Here is an 8,881-nt window from a genome sequence, read left to right as displayed (position 1 = left end):
CCATTGTTTATAGGACCAACTCCAGAATTCTTCACAAGACTCACAAGCCTGCCAGATGCCTGTCTCTCCCCCTCCTTCCCTCCTTTCCTCCCTCCCTCCCTCTCTCTCTCTCTCCTCTCTCTCTCTCTCTCCTCTCTCTCTCTCCTCTCTCTCTCTCTCATCTATCTATGTATCTATCATCTAACTATCATCTATCTATATATGTATGTGTCTACCTATTATCTATTATCTATCTATCATCTATGTATCTATCATCTATCATTTACCTATTGTCTGTCTATCTATGTATCTATCTATCTATCATCTATTATCTATCAATCATCTATCATCTATTTATCCATCCATGTATTATCTATGTATCTATCATCTACCTATTGTCTATCTATCATCTATCTATATATGTATCTATGTATCTATCTATTATCTAATCTATCATCTATCTATCCATCTCTGTCTTTCTTCTCTCTCTCTCTCTCTCTCTCACACACACACACACACACACACACCTTTCTCCCCCACGTCCCAAATCTCCATTCTCCTGCTTCACCGACCTCCTCTCCATTCTTCACAGACTGGCCCTTAAAGCCATCAGGACGTTGGTTACAGCTCTGTGTCATCCAAGAATGACTTTCCTACCCTGTTCTCCAATTAATTCTCTAGGATCTCAGCTGAGCCTCTCATATGCCATCCAGAGCCTTAGTCACTTCCTCCTATCCCAACATAGTACAACGCATTCTGCCAGGGTGGGTGCTCACAGGCAAAACAAATAATGATGACATCAAGCAAAACCCAAATGATCCTAGCCAGCCCACTTTCAAGGAAGAGAGTAGGAAATAGTCCCAATTAGAGGGGAGTTTCTACTCTTTTGATATTTGCTCAGCAAATATTCTCTAAACATCTAATGTACCCCCAAACACAACTAGGTATTAATACTACTTAATAATTAAGTGTTTAAACTGTCTTAAGACAAGGGAAAAGCAAAGCAAAGGTGATATTTCCAGGTCCAACAACTCAGTTCCGGTTTTACCTGCAAAATGATGAGCTGTCAACCTGCTGGAATTGAAAGTTGATCCCCATGAGGCCCAGTGCACAAAAGGCCACAGTGATCTTCCAGGAGGACTGGAGGGAGCACTATAGTAAGTGAAGATGATGAATAGCTGGACATTAATGTAAGGTGACCAGTGAGGAATGCTAGGTACAGGGAACACCTGGCACAGGGCACACCTGGGCACAGACACACCTGGGCACAGACACACCTGGCCATAGGGCACTCCTGGACACAGGCACACCCGAACACAGGGCACAGCTGGACACAGGCACACCTGGGCATATGGCACACCTGGGCACAGGCACATCTGGGCACAGGCCACACCTGGAAACTAAAAATATAGTACTCAATATTGCATGTAAAATTCTTTGCATTGTGATATAAAACTCATGTCAGTCCCACCTGTGGGGAGGATTTTTGAATACACAGGTGCTTCACATGACTAAGCTTTGGGCAGGGTTGGGATAGGGTTTGAGGGTAACCCAGAACAAAGGAAATAGGAGAATTCCTTTCGAGAAGGGACTGTGAGTGTGAAGGGCCATGAGAAAGGACTTCCTGAGTCAGAAGACGATTCTATGGAGGGTACTTGACAGGAAGTCTACATCACTCATGTTCAAATATCTTGGGAGAGTTTGGATTTCCCAGATTTCTGCTGTCCCACACACTAGTCTGAGGTCTCATGATGGACAGACAGACAGACCCATGTCTTGATGCCTTGATACTGAAACTGAATCTAACTTTTAACCCACTGCCTGCCGTGTACAAGTGGTCCATGCTTGCTAAATACGCAGACCAACAGACTGAACAAACAAAATCCAAAATCCAATCTACTGCCTTCAAAATCCTGTGTGCCCTGACCCTTGCTTGTCATTGCCTCCTTCCTCTCCCAAGTCCCCTCTGATGTCACTTCCTCTCCCAAGTCCCCTCTGATGTCACTTCCTCTCCCATGTCTGTGCCCTCTGATGTCACTTCCTCTCTCCCCTCACACACACAATGAGCTCATTCTCACCCCAGGACCTTGGTACTTGCTATTCCATTGGCTGGGAAAACTCTGCCTCCAGCTCTTTGCCTCTCTGTCTCTTCCCTGCAACTGCCTCAGACCTCCCCCAGTATCTAGCGGTGGATCTGCACTGCTTGCTCAAGTCCTGCAGAGACTTGGGGCCTCACAACAGGCCTAGCCAAGTAAGCCCATCACTATGCTACTCCCTACAAAGCAAGCCCCATAATCGTGCTGCATTGGTGGCAAAAACACATGTGTATTAAATCATCCATGCCCTCGGCATCTTTAGATATAAAATAAAATCCAGTCCCAAATGATACATTTTTGTTTTTCTGTGTTGTCCAAAATGTTAGGTACAACGTTTGGTATGTTGGAAACAATAAATACTTACTGGACAGATGGATGGGAAGGATGGGGAATGGAGGAAGGGGTAGATGGGTGGAAGGTGGGATAGATTAAGAGGATGAATGGATGGACAGATGGATGGATGGATGGATGGATGGATGGATGGATGGATGATGGATGGATGGATGAATGATGGATGAATGGATGATAGATGGATGGATGATAGATGGATGGGTGGGTGGATGGATGGATGATGGATGGGTGGGTGGGATAAAGGGGAAAATTGGTGGGTGTTAAAAGAGAGATAGATGGAGAAATGAATATAAAAGAGTGGAATGGATAAAAGGATGGGTAGATAGATGATAGATAGATAGATAGATGATAGATAGATAGATAGATAGATAGATAGATAGATAGATAGATAGATTTATATATGGATGGATGGATGGATGAAGAAAGAGGTTGAAGGATTGGTGGGTAGTAAAATGACACATAGATGGAAAGGTAGATGGATGCATGCATGGATGGATGGTAGGAAAAGGAATGAATGGCTGGAGAAGGAATAGATAAAAGGGGAGATGATAGAGGGAGAAATGGGAGGATGGGAGTAAGAGAGATGAAGGCAGAGAGGGATGCAGGGGAGGAAGGAGGCAGAAGGGAGGAGAGCAGCAGGAGGGATCATCCTCACAAACAGAGCAAAGGTCACAGTTGCAAGCTTCAGAGACTGCCCCATTTCACCGAGAGTCCCACACACCGGGGTCACGCCCAGTGACAGGAGAATATAGCTCCTGGATATGCTAGTTGCTTTTCTTGATGCCGGCTCACAGTTTGACCGTCTAGTTCATCATGACAGAGGAGGCTTTGGGACAGGAGCATGAGGCAGGGAGGTCACACACGTTCCACCCACAGTCAGAAAGCAGAGCTCAGCTTGCTTTCTTCTTATTACTCCATACAGGGCTCTAGGCTACGGAATGGTCCTACCCACTTTTAAGGTGGCTCTTCCCTCAACTAAGCTAGTTAGATAATCCTTTACGGGCATGCTTAGGGGTTTGCCCTACTAGGTGACTGGTCAAGTTGACAATCCGTGTGAGCATCACGCTGACCCAGCTTCCAGGATGTCTGGTCCAAGGAGCACCTCCACCCTCCCAGCTGCCTTCGAGCCAGTCGATTGCGGATGCTGATATATGGAGATGACTTGATTTGACCTTGAAGGGGAGAAACAAATTAATGTGTCTCAAAATAAATTCCCAGAATCAGTGGCTGGCTTCTCCTCCACCCCCTCCCTCTGGTGCCTTGTGAGCTATGCATCATAATTTGAAAATCAATACTGTCTCTTAAATGAGCCAACACCTGGAGCTGCTTGGAGGTCCCTTCCTCCCTCCCAGTGTCCTGGGCCTGGGGTTGTTAGAAGCTAGGAGAACTTCAAGGCCTGGTGTTGGCTTTGCTCTCTGGCTGCTGAGGGTTGACCAAGTCTCCTCATCTACAGGGAGGCAACCCGCCTGCTCTCCACACCTACCCCAATTCAATAGCTTCCCAAGTGCAAAGTGTGGTTACTGGGTGATGTAAGAAGGGAGAAAGGAGGGCAGCTGGGCGGGCAGCATCTCTAAAGAGATCTGCACACACACAGGGAAACCAAGTTTCTATCCAACAGTTAATGTGTATGTACTAAGTTCTGTGCTCAGCCCTGAACTCAGTTGGGTTACCTGGATACAATGATACATATCCCAATACGTAGAATATTTGGCATTACAGTCCTTTCTGTTCAGTTCGCTGCTTAGCCATCTAAGGTTTATGTCTGAGTTTGGTACATCTTTCTTTCTTTCTTTCTTTTTTTTTTTGTCTTTTGTTTTTGTTTTTTGTTTGTTTGTTTTTCGAGACGGGGTTTCTCTGTATAGCCCTGGCTGTCCTGGAACTCACTCTGTAGACCAGGCTGTCCTTGAACTCAGAAATCTGCCTGCCTCTGCCTCCTGAGCGCCCGGCTTGGTACGTCTTTCTATTCTGGTGCATTGTCTGTGTCTTAATTGGAGTTTCTATTGCTGTGAGGAAACACCATGACCAAAAAGCAACTCGGGGAGGAAAGGGCTATTTGGCTTATGCTTCCACATCACTGTTCATTACCGAAGCAAGGCAAGAACCTTAGGCAGCAGCTGATGCAGAGGCCATGGAGGAGTGCTGCTTACTGACTTGCTCCCCATGGCTTGCTCAGCCTGCTTTCTTATAGAACCCAGGACCACCAGCCCAGACATGGCTCCACCCACAATGGGCGTGGCCCTCCCCCATCAATCACTAATTGAGAAAATGCCCCACAGCTGGATCTCATGGAGGCATTTCCTCAACTTTCTTTAGGATGGCTCTTTCTCCTTCCTCTCTGATGACTCTAACTAGCATCAGGTTGACACACAAAACCAACTAGTACAATCTGTTTGGAGCCTGGCTAACCTTGAGATGGTCCATCCAGGGCTAACCCTTGAGATGGTCCATCCAGGGCTACCAATCTCTACAAACAGCCATGGATGGTGAGTGGACCTTTTATATGCACACTGGACAGTCCAGAGCCCAGCCTCTGTGGCCTCCTTTTCTGTGCTCTGGGTCCACTATCTGCCAATCCTCATGGACTCAGAGGTACCAGACACCAAGGGACCATCCCTGATCTTCCACACCTGCCAAGATTGTTACACCCGTCAACCCTGAGTCTATTCCTTCTCTCACCTGTTCCATCCTGTGAAACCGCACTTAATATTCCTACCCCACCCCCACTCCCAACTTCTTCTGTCTCCTGATCCACCTTAGTTAGTGTTAGATGCCACCCTTGTCCCATCTTGTGTGGTCCCAGTGGATCAGTATGTCTTCCTTCATGGAATCTGTGGACATAACGAGCTATCCTTTCAAGGCCGATTGTCTCAATATCTAATTAATAAAATGTCCATACATAAGCAGCTCCTACTCCCCTATCCAAATCTTCATCGGAACCAGCAGATGTCAGGCACAGCACTGAAATCCAGACAAGAGGAAGAGAGGTCTCTGCTTTGTCCTTTTCCTATCTGGAGTATTATGGAGTGTCACGAAATGAGTAAAGACTCATAGCAGGATTTGAGGAAGGACTGGTGTGAGGCTGCAAAGCGTCTTGGGTTCTGATCCTGATTCTGCTGCTTGCTGCCGGTATGACTCTGACCCTGACACTGTCTCTGCAGTTGTTTGTCTCCTCATCTGTCATAGCTTGAATTCTCTTGCTGTGATCAAATGTCCCAACAACAACAACAATAAAAACACAACCTCGGGGTTTATCCTAGCTCACAGTCCCAGGTTATAGGCCATCACTGTGAGGAAGCCACAGTAGTGGGAACTTAAGGTAGTGGCCATATCATATCCACAGTCAAGAGCAGGGAGAAATTAATGCATGCATAGCATTATGCTTGATTATTTACACGAAGGTCAGTTTCTCCGTCTTATAGAGTTGGGGACCCTCTGCGTAGGGAATGGTGCTGTTCGTAGTGGGTGGGGTCTTCCCACACCAATTAACTTCAGACAACCCTCTACAGATATACCCAAAGCAGGCTCAATGTAGATAATTCAATTACACATTGACATTCGCTTTCTAGGTGATACTAGACTCTATTGAGTTGACAATTAAAGCTGACCATCTGTAGGGCTAACATGAGGGTTATGACACACACACATACACCACACACACATACACACCACACACACACACACCACACACACTCACACAGAGTGCTCAGTGCACAGGGGCCAGAGCAGAGAAAGCCAATAATAAAGGCATTCCACATTGGTGGAAGACATCTCTTTGGCTTGAGTACGCTAGAACCAGACTGTCTCCTTCCAGAAAGGGAAATCCCAGGATCTTCCAGGGATCAGTGATGTCTTGCTAGGTCAAGTAGTCTCCAGAGCTGAAGTCAGAGTTGACACTCTGTGATCCCAACAGTCTTTGTCTCTGTTTGAAAGATGAAAAGATTAAAAAAAAAAAAAAAAAACTTCTGAGCAGTCTTCCTAGTCTTCATTGTTAAAGGCTTAGCATTGACCTTGATATCACTGCCACTATCCCTAACCCCTGCCTAGGAATGGACCTGTGTTGGCAGACTAGGGTAAATCTGAAGATACCGCTTGGAGATCTGAACTGTGTGTATTTCTAGAAAGAGAAACATGGTGTCATTGATAAACAGAACTTAGCAAGAAACGCAGTGTAAGACACTACCAGATTCACTCTCTCGCAGAGCAATGGGGGTGGGGGGGTTGGCTTAATCTATCCAGAACCCTGCAACAGAGCAACACACACACACACACACACACCAGAACTTATAAATCATAGGAATGTATTTCCCATAGTTCCTGTAACTCAAAGTCCAAGGTCAAAGGGGAGACAGATTATTGATCTGGCAAGGGCTCACTTCCTGCTTTGTAGATGGGGGCTCCTCACTTGGATGTAAGGGAAGAGGTACTTACTCTCTAGGGTTTTATCCCCCCCACCCCACCTCCCGGAGAGCTCCACTTTCATCGTCTTAATGACCTCCAATCGATTCTGCCTCTACTGCTATCACTGTAGGGATCAAACGCTAATCTATGAGTTTGAAGGTAGGGAGCACAGACTCAGAAGGTGGCAAAGGTTCCTGTAACAACAGATCACAGTTAAGACATGGCCAGGGCAGGAGCTGGCAGCACATGAAGCAGCTCCGCCCGCCAGGGTTAAAACCCCAAGGTGAATCGCCAGGCCATGCTGCTTGGCTGCAGTCTTGCTAGCCTCATTGTGCAATGGGTACTCTTGATGGACATGCTTGGTCCATGTGGTATACTAGGCCGCATTTTACATGTTCAGATTCTAGAACTTGAACTGGTTTGGGGTGGCCATGAGACAGGAGATCCCAGTGAAAAAGCTGGACCCAATCCCCACATTCAGGAAAGCTCACAGTTAGAAATACTTTGAGAGAGTTTGAAATAATTAGGTCAGAGAGAGGCTTGGACAGGAACACTTCTTTTTTTTTTTTTTAAACAAGCCTCCCAAGGGAGTCTATACTGTAGTCAGAATAGAAAGAATCTGTAGGGACTTGGGGTGTTGTTATGAAGGCTACAAAAGAGAGCTACACCCAAAGGCAACTTGGTTCTGGGCAAGTTGTGTAAGAGAGGATTCTAAGAGGTTGAAATGACAAGTTGAAACCTGAAGGGTGAGCATTTGTGACATTATTGAATGTTCACTAGCTGCAATGCACTGTCTGTGCAGCTGTAATGCACCGTCTATGCCCCTGACATCCATCCTTTCCCTTGGTGGCCAGTCATCCCAGCAGTGTGGCACCAAGGTGCCACAGAAATGTACCCAAGACTTTACAGGCTGGAGATGGCAGAGTAGCTGTGCCAGCTTCAAATTGGCACAGTGTGGTCCCAGATGAGTGTTCCTAGGATGAAGCCAGAACAGGTAGGAGGAGGGATTGAATGTTTCAGGCATCTGATCCCCATTTTTCTGAGTTAGGTTTATTTCATTTAACAGGGCTAAATACAAGTGTGTGTGTGAGAGTGTGTATGAATGTGAGTGTGTGTGAGAGCGTGTATGTGAATGTGTGTGAGTGAGAGTGTATGAGTGAGAGTGTGAGAGTGAGAGTATGTGAGAGTGGGTGTGTGAATGTGTGTGTGTGAATGTGTATGTAAGAGTGTGTGTGAGAGTATGTGTGAGTGTGTGTATGAGTGTGTGCATGAATGTGTGTGTGAGTGAATGAGTGCGTGAGTGAGTGAATGTGTGTGAGAGTGTGCGTGAGAGTATGTATATGAATGTATGTGAGTGTGTGTGAGTGAAAATGTATGTGAGAGTGTGTAAGTGAAAGTATGCTTGAGAGCGTGTGTGAATGTGTGTGCAAGTGTGTGTGTGAGTGAAATTATGTGAGAATGGGTGAGAGTGTATGAGTGAGTGAATGTGTGAGTGTGAGTATGTATGTGAATGTGTATGTGAGTGTGTGTGAATGAGAGTGTATGAGTGAGAAAGTGTGTGAGTGTGTGTGAGTGTGTGTGTGAGTGTGTGTGAATGTGTATGTAAGAGTGTGTGAGAGTATGTGTGAGTGTGTGTATGAGTGTGTGCATGAATGTGTGTGTGAGTGAATGAGTGTGTGAGTGAGTGAATGTGTGTGAGAGTGTGCGTGAGAGTATGTATATGAATGTGTGTGAGTGTGTGTGAGTGAAAATGTATGTGAGAGTGTGTAAGTGAAAGTATGCTTGAGAGCGTGTGTGAATGTGTGTGCAAGTGTGTGTGTGTGAGTGAAAATATGTGAGAATGGGTGAGAGTGTATGAGTGAGTGAATGTGTGAGTGTGAGTATGTATGTGAATGTGTATGTGAGTGTGTGTGAACGAGAGTGTATGAGTGAGAAAGTGTGTGAGTGTGTGTGTGTGTGTGTGTGTGTGTGTGTGAATGTGTGTATTTTCTTTATCCATTTATCTGTTGGTAGACATTGCACAAGTTGCATAACTCAGTTCTTGTGAGCAGTGAGGA

The sequence above is a fragment of the Mus caroli genome, unplaced genomic scaffold (assembly GCF_978045245.1).
Source record: "Mus caroli unplaced genomic scaffold, Mus_caroli_1 scaffold_4, whole genome shotgun sequence".
Taxonomy (NCBI): domain Eukaryota; kingdom Metazoa; phylum Chordata; class Mammalia; order Rodentia; family Muridae; genus Mus; species Mus caroli.
The sequence above is the reverse complement of the archived record's forward strand: the minus strand, read 5'-3'. Positions refer to the sequence as shown.